This window comes from Dipodomys merriami, unplaced genomic scaffold (assembly GCF_024711535.1).
Source record: "Dipodomys merriami isolate MVZ:Mamm:240054 unplaced genomic scaffold, mDipMer1.0.p SCAF_21, whole genome shotgun sequence".
Taxonomy (NCBI): domain Eukaryota; kingdom Metazoa; phylum Chordata; class Mammalia; order Rodentia; family Heteromyidae; genus Dipodomys; species Dipodomys merriami.
This window is the reverse complement of record NW_027203493.1, coordinates 18799608-18812555: the sequence shown is the minus strand read 5'-3', so window position 1 is coordinate 18812555 and position 12948 is coordinate 18799608. Positions and strand designations below refer to the sequence as shown.

Below are 12948 nucleotides of genomic sequence, written 5' to 3'. Positions count from 1 at the left end.
TGTAATTTAAACTGGAGGTGAAAAGAAGAGAGAGAGAGAGATAAGAGAGATGGAGGGAATTGGTCCACATGGTTCTATTCCCTTTGCCCCAAAAGGTTCATGTGATCGAGTTGACTTTTTTACTTTAAATCTTAAATAAGATGTGAGTTGTAACAAGAGGATTGGCACTTACTCTGTGACCCTTATAATTGGATTAAATATAGACTGAGACATACAAAAACACACCAAGATTGACACCTGCCAACTGGACTTCCTTATGATTGATTGTGATGCTTCGTGCTGGCAACAATAATGAAATAAATTGTACGGATAAAACAGCACATTTGTCATTTCCGTGCCATGAGTGAGGAAGTCAACGAGTTAGGCAAGCTGTTAGCTGACAGGCGCGAGCAGGAGGCAAGCTAAAGAGATAAATAAGGATTCCAGGCATTGACAGGACAAATTATAACTTGTCACAACCTTTTTAAATTCAGAAGTTTTCAATTAACATATATATTGCTGTTACATATAAGATAAAGGGGCACCTACATAAACATGCAAAGGGTAAAACCCCTACTCCAGCACCAAAAGCTTGGACACTGGAGCCTCTCTGGCTATGTTAAAGGGCAAGCACTCACCTTGGTAAGCCAAGGCACCCAAGGACCAAGGTTTCATGATCTACCCCTCCCCATTCCCTTAGTAATGTGGGTGACAGTTAGGCTGATGGGTGGCTCCTTCCTCCACTCAAACCCATGGTTCCTGACTGCAGCATCCTTTTCTCTTAGAAGCAAAGCTCCCTGTTGTTGAAAGAGCTTGGTCAAGTCTTGTGCCCAGGTTGGCACTTCTATCCCTGCTCTCTCTGTCTCTACACGTGGCTGTGAATGGACTTAAGGGGTAGAGAGCAAAATAATCTCTCCTTTACTTTCCAAAAATTTGCTCTCAGGAGATTTTCTGAGCTTCTGGACCCAGTGTCTTACCAATGACCAAAACAAGCTCTGTATCCTACCAAGAAGAATAGCAACCCCCCCCTGTTCAGCCATTCACTTTTGTGCAAGTTCAGGGGGCTTTTTGTTGAAACAAGAAAGTGTGTGTGTGTGTGTGAGAGAGAGAGAGAGAGAGAGAGAGAGAGAGAGAGAGAGAGAGAGAGAGAGAGAGAGAGAGAGAGAGAGGGAGGGAGGGAGGGAGGGAGGGAGGGAGGGAGGGAGGGAGAGAGAGAGAGAGAGAGAGAGAGAGAGAGAGAGAGAGAGAGAGAGAGAGAGGCTGTGTTGTATGATAGGTGTATGTGGACATGCTTGGCAGAGCATTCCTGGGTAACCAGGAGACTTTAGGGGAACAAAATGCTGAAGTTACTGTACAGGGCTGTAAGCAAAGAGTGGCCATAGGAATTTGGGTGGTTGATGCAGTGATGTGCCAGAGACCTGTGGGTAAAGTTTGAGAAGTATGTGAGGAAATGTAAATCCCAGGAACCAACCCCAACCCATAAGAGGCTGACTTCTTACTTTTGAAGCTTCTCATCCCATCCTAAACCGAACCCTGGACTTTCATGGTGACTCTGAATTCAGGTCCCAGCATTCTGCCAAATTCCAACTAGAATGGGAAGTTCATGGCAAGAAGCAGCCCAGGTCTGAGGCTGCTGGTCTACTCAAGAAGCACGGGAAACAAAAGGGCACAGATCAGGGCTGAAGGGATCAAGCTACAGGCACAACCCAAGGAGCTAAGCAGGAAAGTTGAAAGCTGGGAGCTTTCAACTGAAGGGCTCCATGCTTTCCTCCTCTGCATGTAGTCAGCAGCTTCAGCTCTTGTTACTCCCTAGCCTCCCTGTATAGTTTTTGGAGTCTGTGTCCTCCTTTTGATTCTCACGAGGAAGAGGCCAGCCTTGCTATGGAGGCCAGAACACAGTCACCACAAACAGCCTCAGTGAGAGCGTGTCTACTCTAAGTCTATACCTTCAAGTCTTAACTTCCAGGAGCTAGCCATCAAATTACACACCGCCAGGGCCCTGCTTCCTGGCAAAGATGGAGCCCAGGAAGATAAAAGAGGAAGGCAAAGAACAAGTTACGTGGAATTAGTTGGAGGTGGCCAAATTCCCCAGCGACCACAGCCATTAACATTATAATCTCAAACGCCATTTTTTTTATGTAACACTATTGTTAGTAAATCAGCTCCTCAGGTCCTCGGAGACGCTGACCCCAGGCAATTCAGTGAAAGTGTAATTATCTCCCCGAATCTTGCACAGATTTAAGAGATTACATTTCAACTAAATCTATATCAATGCTAATTCCCTCTCTCTCCCTAGCCTGCAGGTGCCAGGCACGGGGAAATGGCGTCAGGCCCCAGCAGAATGCTTCACAAAGAGGAAAGAGCTTGCTGCGTACAGGGCCAAAAGAAATGAAGCCTCACATAAAATTACACCTATTTTTTTTTTTTTTTTGCCGCAAAACCTGGTTCTTATATAGCAAAGTTAAACAAAGCAGCTATGCTAAATTAGCGTTACATAAAGGCGAGTTTAATGCTCGGTTACAGTCAACTGGTGTATCTCTGATGGCTAATTGTCTATCAAAATTAAAGAGAAAAGAACAAATGATTCGTTATAAGAAGGTGTTAAAAGCCTCAACAAAAGGACATTTCACAAATATAATATCGGCAGCTCGGAGATTGCCCGCGGGGTTGTTCAGGCCCCGGCCTTGCGCAGCTATGAGAAGTGGGGGTGCGGGGTGCTATTTGCCTGGCAAGAGCTCATTTCCTCCCCAATGAGTACACTACTAATAATAATATTTAAAACCCGAGAGGCGATATTGGTTTAAAGATCGGGATTAATCCTAATCCACAGGATTAGACGTGGGCTTCAAAGGCGACCCCTACTCCAGTCAGTCCAGGCTGGCTGGGAAGCAGAGGAGGGCGTTTTGACATATCTGCCCCCCACCCCCCAACCAGGAACACCACACCCGACTCGCCCCTGGCCCGCGTTCAGGCCCGGGAAGGAACAAGCACCCACCCGGCTCAACACAGGAGTGGGGGCTGCGCCGCCCTGCCCTCTCCAGGCTACAAGGACATCCTTTGGGCTTTCGGGGATCTGGAGCACCCCGGAGGTCTGAGCTCAGTCCAGCACGTGTCTGTCTGCTGCCTGGAGGAGGCGGCCTGGCGTGTGCAGGTAGCCAGCTCCAGCGCGCTGCCTCCACACTCGGCCTGGGCTGCGGACGGGCTCCGGGCCCCCTTTCCCTAAGGTGACAAATCCAGAACTCCAAAGCTTATTTGTTGTTTAAAGTTAATTCAAGAGGAAAACCAAGAAGCCCGTGCTAGGCGCACAGAGACCGATTTCATTTTATTTTTTGACCGGCTCAGATTTGTCCCAAGAAGCGAGTAGAGCAGAGGAGATTCGCCTAATTCAGCGAAGTCTCTGCAAGAGAATCTGAGGCAGGTGGGAAAGAGAGAGAGAAAGAGAGGGAGAGAGAGAGAGAGAGAGAGAGAGAGAGAGAGAGAGAGAGAGAGAGAGAGAGAGAGAGAGAGAGAGAGAGAGAGAGAGAGAGAGAGAGAGCCGAAATCAAATCAGGCAGCGAGAGTAACAAACAAACGGTCTGGAAAATGGATCCACGGAGCTGCAAGAACGTACTTAAAACAAAAAAAAAAAATCTTTGACAACTTGTGTCCTAAAGAAAAGTGTACCGAAGATAATTGAAATGATTGCCATCCAACGCCGCCTGGCTTTGACTGTGACGTCGTCGCCATACAACACCAGTTTAATTTCCACGATCTGACTTCGGAATCTTTGCGCCCGCCGCCGCGCGACGCGACACGAATGCAGAAAGCGGGGCTCGCGCCTGCACTGTTCACTTTTCAGGGGGCGTGTGGGTGAGAACATTCCCGGGACCCAGGCTCCTCCAGCCCTAGCGCCCCCAGAATGCCAACCGAGGGGCTCCAGGGGCCACTGTGGCCGACGGGACTCTGGGTGACCTCGCAGTCCGGCCGTCTTCACGTCCTCTAGGGTTCCCAGACCCTCACTGGCCAGATCCTTCCCAGCTCCCACTCGAGTCGGGGGGCGGGCCGAGAAAGACCTAGGTTGGGGCCCTTTGGAGGACTGCCTGCTTCCCTATGCTTCCCCCTTTCCTCCAGCCCTCAAGTCTTTTCCTCCTTTTCACTTCGGATCAGTCAGGCTCGCGTGTGGAGTGGGCCCAGCTCCCCGAGTCTCTTCGTGGATGTGGGAATCGCCTTTGCCTGGACTCTTTCCCAGCCTACCCGCCGCCACTCCACGCTCCCGGGACCACCAGGAAAGCACGCGGAGAAGTCTCTCGCGCAGGAAGCTGGTTGCTTGGCCTTCGTGGAGAACTCTAGGCCGGGATGGGGAGTCACATTAGGGGAGTGGGTGGGAGCCGGAGGGGTGCAAGCTGGGCTGAGCCCTCCGCAGTGCGCAGGCGCCGCTCGACCCGCCACGTCCCTCCCCAAGCTCAGGGTCGCCGGGACCCCGCGCCCCTCTCCAACCAACTACAGCGTCTAAAAAAAAAAAAAAAAAAAAAGACCATCTGGTAATTGTCTTTCTTTAGATCTTCCCTTAATTATGCTTTTAATTAAAGATGGTTCAAGGCACCGGACCACATGAAGGGCAGTAATTACAAATTACATTACAAACCCGACAGATGTAGCGGGGATCTGCTGGGAAAAAGGTACTGGAATAAAAATTTGACTCAACTTTGGGATAAATTAATCGATGGCGTGGAGAACAGAAGCACAGTGCGGAGTATGTAGGTTCCAGCCAGGATTGAAGTTTTGTGTCATGATTGTTTTCATATTTCTTTGACGTCTATTGATTTGGAGGCAGCTGCAAGCCTTTGTCACAGGAGAGAAGAGCAGTCACAATATATTAGCTTGATGGCATAACTCGAACCGGAGAGGCGAGGGGAGCCGGAGTGACGGGGAGGGGGGGCGCACGTGACCCCCCTGCCCGGAGCCCAACCCTCACTTTTAACTTGTTCCAACAGGAATAATGGAGTGTTACTAGGAAAGCATGGTCAGGAGGTGCTTTTGGGGTCTAGATCGCGCGCGTGGCCGGAGTTGCCCCAACCGCCACCTGGGAGGCAGAGCGCCCACACCCGGTTCCCTCCGGCCGCCTTCTGGGGCGCACGCAGGCTCGGGGCCACTGAGCCCAGGCCAGGGTGGTGTGGCAGCTTCAGGAACCGCTCCCCACCCCCACCCCGCTTCTGGATGTGAATGGACGGACGCTGGATTTTAGAAGAAGTTTCCAGGGTTTCCATCCATGGCCCGGAGGTACTTGGCTAAGTCCTGGCTTCTGCCCCCTTTTGGAGGGCCTCTCGCTGGGGACGCGTCGCAGAAGGACGTGGGGCCCCCGGAAGGCGACTGCCAGGCGGGCACCCGCCTGACCCGGAGTGCACAGCCGCCCGCTCGCCCGCCCGCCCGCGGCGGGCCCGGACCGTCTCGGAGTACAGGAGCGTGACGCAGATTGTACAAACAGAAGCCAGGGGAGTTGGGTCATTTCCTTGGCCAAGCCTTGCCCCCGCTCTCCCCTCGTCCCAACCCATCCCCACCGACGCCCAGCCTTACACAGGCTGCTAAGCCAGCATCTGACTCACGTTTGAGCCCCTGGCTGCACTTGATGGAAAAAAAGTATACGTGCCCATCATTCATCTATCTATTTACAACGTCAGTGCGCTGCCTCGGGGAACGTGTATGGACAATTAAACACACCTACTTGGGGTGGGACGATCGAGGCTTTCTATGAACCGTGGGCTTTTGGAAATGGATGCAGCCCTAACCGAGGCACCCTGTTATAGATAAAAGTTACTCTCAAGGTGCGTGATCCAAGTGCGATCGGAAAGAAACTGAGAGAATCGGACTGTCTTGGCAGAAGACCCAGCGGCCTAACTCTTTCTTGCTGCCCAGAGAAGGAAAGTTTTTTTTTTTTGTTTTTTGTTTTTTACGTTTGATTCATCCTCTCACCGTGTTTCTCTTTTCCTTTGCCTTACAGTTTCTGAGAGGAATGTAAATATTTTGACTGGACCTCTGCAGGGGCCTTTAAACACGAGGCACAATCATCAGTGGAATACTGTAGTTCATAGTTTCAAAACTTGGGTCTAAGAGTCTGTCTTGCTGAGAATCCCATAGAACGGATGGTGAACTCTCAACTCCCTGTTTGTACAAGGCAGTGAAGATTTCCCTGGAGAGTGTCCAAATTTTAAGGGCTGCTACTTTCCAATTGTTTGCAGGGTAGAAAAAAAAATCAATCTAACAGACTTTTGATGGGTTGTGGCCAGATCAGACCTCAGTGTTTCACTCTGATCTCCTGCACCTTCATGCTAGGTGGCACGCAAATGAAGGGCACAAAAGTCATTGAAATAATATTCGAAGAATTAAAAGCCTGTTTGGTTCTTCTGTGTACTTGAAGTGGGGATTGCTTTTCTTGTTTTGGTAGTTATTTATTATGGAGCAGATAAGTTGACACAGAGCAATAAAAAGGAAGAAGAAAATAGTACTAAGAATTCCCTAATTTGTGTATAACAGAAATTGCATAATGTCTTCTCATCCAAAAGACATTTTGCTTTATGCAAAATGAAGCAAAAACTTCCAGGAAGCATAGTGCCTCACTGAATATGTGTGTGTGCTTTTAAAAAAAATAAACATTGCCTGAATATTGAGATGCTGTGGCTTTATAGTCTGAAAATATTTTTTAAAACACAGTATGGCATTACCTGCTACCCTTGTTTTTTTTGTTGCTGTTGTTTGTCTTTAAAATGACAATGCATTAATCTTGGTTTTTAAACACCTTCACTATTAATATTGGTTCTGATCTTTTTAGGGCCTAGGTTCTTTAGGAAGATTACATATACTGTGTTTATGTCTCTGCATAGTTCTTTCACAGTGTAATGTATATTTTAAATATAATGCCATCATCATTTCTAAGTTTTTTTTGAAGAAAAATAAAAAAATGTTTGTGACAAAGGCTGAAAATGTTTTCCTTTATAGCAGTTTTTAAAAGATATAATTTTGTTATTATTTTATAGCAATTTCTAACAACACCACAACAAAGTCTTGTGCAATATCACATTTTTTTTCAGAGTAGAACTGCCTATAATATTGCCCGTGATCCTAATTTCTTTCTTAATGTAAGGAATCTGAGTTTTTCACCTAATATTATTCAGCTTCCTCGTTTTATCTTTCTATTGGAATACTTACCCTTTTTCTGCCTTCTTTTGCTATCTTTCCAGAGCCTGTATGTACACTATGCATTTCAATAAATATAAATCAGTGCTTAAAAGGGAAAAGAATAGCTACTTTATGTCTCATTGTTTTCTCCCTACAATCTTTCAAAACTCCTTTTCTTTTCTTTCTTTCTTTCTTTTTTTAAAAAACAAATCCCATTGTAGCTATTTCCCCTCAATTCTGTGATGAAAGTGAATGGCAAATGCCATTCAATTTAGAGGAACTCAAGCACAGAGAATGTAAAGGTTTTGTTCAAAGCCTCCCTCAAATCTATTTTTGGACTTGGAAACAGAACTAGTCTGGAGGCAACATCAGTACACATCTCTGACTCCATATGAGGCTACTTGAAGCAGGTGTCTTTTGGGTTCATCTTAGAAACAGAAAACATGCATGGAAGTATATATTCCTTAGAGACTGTCAGACTACAGTGGACCTCAAGAGGAATAAAACAACTTAGGTTCCTCACATTTGCAGACCAGGAAGAATTTCCTCTCATTTTTCTGGCTTGCAGTATTCCATGTGTGTGTCCCACCCCCCCCCCAAACCGGGGAGGGGGGGAGGGGTGGTGGTTTGTCAGCTAAACTAGAGAGCAGCCTGCAACATCTTGCCTTTGGGGATTTCCTGTGGCTTTGCCACATTCCCTGAAGAGACTTGAAATCCTGGAGTTGATGGAGGGATTATAGAGAGCCACAAACATTATTCTCCCTCTAATCCATCTGGGCAGATGCAGTATTGATAACAACCTTTCTGTTAGTTGACAGTTTCAGACCATTCAAATGAGAACAAATAATAGGAATTTGGTAGTGGAGGTGGAGAATTGGTAGAGTCTTTTGACTCCTATTCTTTAGAAACCAAGCCTTGGTTTCTATTCCCAAACCATGGAACCAAGGGCAAAATTAAATACTTCCTGCTGAATTCTTTTGAAGTGTTTGCTTCTTTTTGGCTACTGTAGTGCATTTGGATGGAGAACTGACAGATTCATTTACCCAAGAAATCTCATTTTGTCCTTAGGAACAGACACTGCTCAGTTGTTTGAATTTTGTAGCTTCAGTTTACATGGCTCTCTGCTTGAAACTACTCTGTTAGGCAATAAGAAAGCCTATTTGCATTAGATAATAAGAATCAGGGACAAGATGGACACAATGCTGATTAAATAAGGGCTCATATCCCACTTTGAGAGCTGCCTGATAACAAGAGCCACAGTCATATTGGTTGGTTGAGCAAAAATCTGAAGATGAGAGACTCATTGGGACTCATATTCAGTAATCATGTCATTAAGAACTTCTCTGTTGTTGATGAATTCAATTATGCGGTAGGTAAAACATCTTCTTACCTGTATCAGGATGCCGATAGCATTCCTCAGCCTGACACAGACTTGCGCAGAAAAGATGTTAATTATTGAGACTGGGTTGCTTTGTAAGATAACGTGAATGGAAATTTGGGAATGTTCAGATAGAATCTGGAATGTGGGCAAGGACTAAGCCTTTAGATGTGAAAGAGGAATTAGTAAAATCAGGAATAGACTACTCCCCTTACTCCAGTTTTATTGGAATAATTCCAGGAATACTTACTGTTGTATTGATTAATTTATTAAATAATTTGAATATGGTTACTTTTTAATATGATTATAGCTTCCTACAGTTCTGAATGCTACAATTCAAAAAGTATTTTGTGAAAATTCTCCTTCCTATTCTTCTACCTGCCACTGAAATTCTGACCCAGTGAACACAACCAATATCATCACTTTCTTGTGTATAGAGGAGATTTAAAAATACAGAATTCGTAGGTATATTTAATGAGAGTCTTTGGAGATAGTGATCTTGGTAATTGGTTGTTGTTGTTCCTTTTCTTGCTGGTCCTGGGCTTGTACTCAGGGCCGGGGCACTGTGCCCAAATTTTTGTGCTCAAGGCTGGTAGTGTCCTGCCATTTGGCCACAGCTCCACTTCTGGCTTTTGGTGGTTAATTGGAGATAAGGGTCAATGGACTTTGCTGCCTGGGCTGGCTTCAAACCATGATCCTTACATATCAGCTTCCTGAGTAGCTGGATTTACAGGTATGAGCCAACAGTGCCCAACTTGATAAATGTATTAAAAAAATATTTCCAACCAAGTATAGTGGTATAGGCCTGTAATCTCAGCACTTGGAATGATGCAGCAGGATCAAGAGTTCAAGGGCAACCTGTGCTACATAATGAAACTGTCTCATAAAGCAAAGCAAAGCAAAACAAAACAAAGTCAAGATGATTTTGTTGAGCTGGATACTTCATTGATTTTTTTCAACTCCCTTCAAACACTGAGATTTTGTGGAAAGCTATACTCTATCCAATAGTATTTGTTCTTCCCATTCTTATATGTGAAGTATATATATATATATATAAAACATATATAAAATCTAATATAAAAATATAAAATATAAATAATAAATAAAAATATAAAATCTGTCTATTAAATCTTTTGTGTGATTAAAAATGTGGGATCCTCTACCTCTACTTCTTAGGCCATGGCTTGGTTCCTGGGCCATAGATTCCTCCAGGTTCTGACTAGAAAGAGAAATGGGGAGAGAATGCAGGAGGCATGTCCATGGTCTCTAGATCTCCCTTGGAACTAGCACATATCCCTTCTGCTCTCATCCTTTGTCCAGAACTTAGTCACATGACCAAGACAAAGTAGAAGTAGAATTGATCAACAGATAGACAAAGAGAGGAAAGAATAATTAATAGCTTGTAGTAAGCAGCATCTATAACAACTTATCATAATGCAGTGTGCATCTTGAAAATTTTTCTAATGTATTGGATAAGATGTGAGAAGAAAAGTCAAGGAAAACTTTAAAGTTTTGTCCTGAGAAACTAGAAGAATAGATTTGCCATTCATAAATAAGGAAGGCTAGTGAGAAGATTTAGGAAGAAAAATACCAAAGTTGTTTTTGATGTATTGGATTGAAAATGGAATTGTAGATAGAGATCAAAGTTTGTTTTTAAGACTTAGAGAGATAGCACAAACACATTTGGATTTCTACAGGAAATATTGCACTAAAGAAAAGTTGATAATGTAAGGAGAGAAAGAATTGTAAGCAAGAGAAAAGGATGGGATGCAAACATAGAAGTATTGGTCCAACTGAGGCATGGCTGACCGATCCACAGTGATGTGGGAGCAGAGCTGGTGAACTCAGACACAGGGAAGAAGAGGGGGAATGTGATAGAGCTTGTTCTTTTCTGATTTTCTCATTGAAATAGTAAGTCAGGTTATGAGTTTAAAGTGAGAGTGCAGGAGGAGGCATTGTGGGCTTAAAACAAGGGGAAAGTTGTGAATGTCATATGGACAATGGGTACATGAAATGCCTGGAGTCTTGCACCGGGTCTGTGGGCATTGTGGGCTCCAGTCAGTCTCACTAATGTTTGCTCAGGTGCAGAGGAGGCACAGTTGGATTTGACTAGGGTTGAAATATTACAAGAATGATATTCTATAAAATGTGAAATTAGAAATTAGTATGTACAATACAAAATAAGCTGGGTAGGAAAGAGAACAAAGAGATATGAGGAGATGATGGCCTGCAGATGAAGGATGAAAGGAGTTTAGATTATTGTTGAAATGATGGAGCAAGCTGGGAAGACAGAAAGCAGTAACTGGAGAGTGGGATAAAACAGTAATGATGGAGAGATGAAATTCATGTTGATATCAAAGTTAGACCCTGCAGCAGGAGGACAAGAAATGGAAAGGTAGAATGCTAGGAAGATGATAGGTCTTAAAATTCCTAAGAACGAGGGTAGGATCATGCTAGAGAGAGGGATGTTGGGACAGGAGCTAAAAAGTACTCCAAGAGTGAAAGAGAAAGATCTAGGGACTCAACCAGCCTTAGCCACTGGGTAAGAGCAGTAGGTACTAATGGTGTGAGAGTGAAGGGTGGATCCTTGCTCAACCTTTCAGCTAAGATCAAGTGGAGTATCTGAGTTACAGAGGACAATACATTAAATTAATATTTGGAGTAGGGAGATGAAATAGGGCTTGCAGTGTCCACTCTTTTCATTGACAAGGTATTGAAATGTCTTCAGAAACAGCGCACTTCATTTTCCTCCAAAGAATCAAAGATGGAACCAAGCACCAGTGGCTTATACCTGTAATCCTAGCTACTCAGGAGGTTAAGATCTGAGGATCATGATTTGAAGCCTGCTTGAACAGAAAATACATTGAGATTCTTACTTCCAACAACAAAATGGCAGAAATGGAACATCTTTATAAAATGCATTATTCAAATAGCTAGGATAGCATTTGGGGGTATGTATTTTTAATGGAAGTGTGGCTCAAGTGGTAGAACACTATACTCCTGAGCAAGAAACATAAGGAAGAGTGCTCTGGCCCTGACTTTAAGCCCCAGTACCAGCACAAAACAACAAAACAAAAGCCAAAGGTGGGAGATTTTAAGGAAGATGGAGATATAAGCATGAATCAGAAAGAACAAACTTTGTAATATGAAGAACATACAGAAACAAAAGGGCCATTTAAGAGGGTGCAGAGGAAGATCCAAGTGTCAGGAAAGAAAGGGAAGATGTTCCTTTGGAAGATGATGGTGTTGAGAACAGACCTGAGGGCACAACGTGAGAAGATGGGAAACATGAGGCCATGTATCCCATGTGATCCTGAGCCTCGTAGACTCCAGTCCTTCATTGATTGTGGATGCCTGTGACCTTTGGCTTCCTCTCTCCCTCCAGCTCCTCCTCTCTTGTCTCTCTGCAGGTCCAGCTCTTCCAGTCACACCCAATTCTTTCTATCTGTGATGTCACTTACATTCATCTTTCAAATTTTCCACTGATTCTCCTCCTTCATTCCCTCCCTCCCTGTTTCTACTTTCTTTTCTTCCCTCCTTTGGTTACCTTCATTTGCTCTTCTGTCTTACTTAGAAAATAAGGGGCAAAATAGCAAAAAGAGGAAATTATGATAACCAATTCCTTCATCAGTACTTGGCAGATAGTGTGTCTTTGAGGAAACTATGGCTTGGGTGCCTCCTTTCTTGGTCAGTCATATCCTGGGATATTAATTTGGTATCCATATTGACAGAATCAAAGAGAGGAGGAACACTCTCTTGGGAGAATTTTTCATTCAGCTGTTCTGTGTGTGTGTGTGTTTGTGTGTGTGTGTGTGTGTGTGTGTTTGCATATAATCACTACACAAGTGCAAGGTACATAAACACTAATACAGAGGTTTGAAATCAGGGCTTTGGGCTCTCTGTTTTGTTTTGCATAAGGCTGGCACTCTACCAGTTGAACCACACCTACAGTACACTTCTGGGTTTTTTTTTTTGATAAGTGTCATATAGACTTTCCTGCCCAGACTGTCTTTGAATCATGATCCTCAGATCTTAGCCTCCTGATTAGCTAATATTACAAGTGTGAGCCACCAGGGCCAACCCCGGGTTAGATTTTGTGAGCCTGGCACTTACCAGATGACTTTCTCTATTCAGGGCATAGGAGGAGGCTCCAGAGGCCAGATAGAAGAGGCAGAGAATGTGTTCTTGCTTTGCAAGAAGCCAGAGTTGAAGAGCCTTCAGAAATGGCAAATGGGCACATACAACCTTTCACACTAAGGCATATTTCCCTCATAGTCATGCTATGACTCCAAAAATACAGTCAAGGAGTGCCTGTTACAATCTATCACTGAGGTATCAAAAGTTATGTATAATATTGGTAATAGCTTTCTTGAGAAAAGCTTTCCATCAATTTTTTTTTTGTCAGTTGTGGGGCCTGAACTCTGGGCCTGGCACTGCCC

General features: G+C 44.4%; 1 pseudogene; it reads left to right on the top strand.

Annotated features, from left to right (window-relative positions):
* The first annotated feature begins 11092 nt into the window (after positions 1-11092).
* On the top strand, positions 11093-11253 carry LOC138834260 (U2 spliceosomal RNA; annotated as a pseudogene).
* The last annotated feature ends 1695 nt before the right edge of the window (positions 11254-12948 follow it).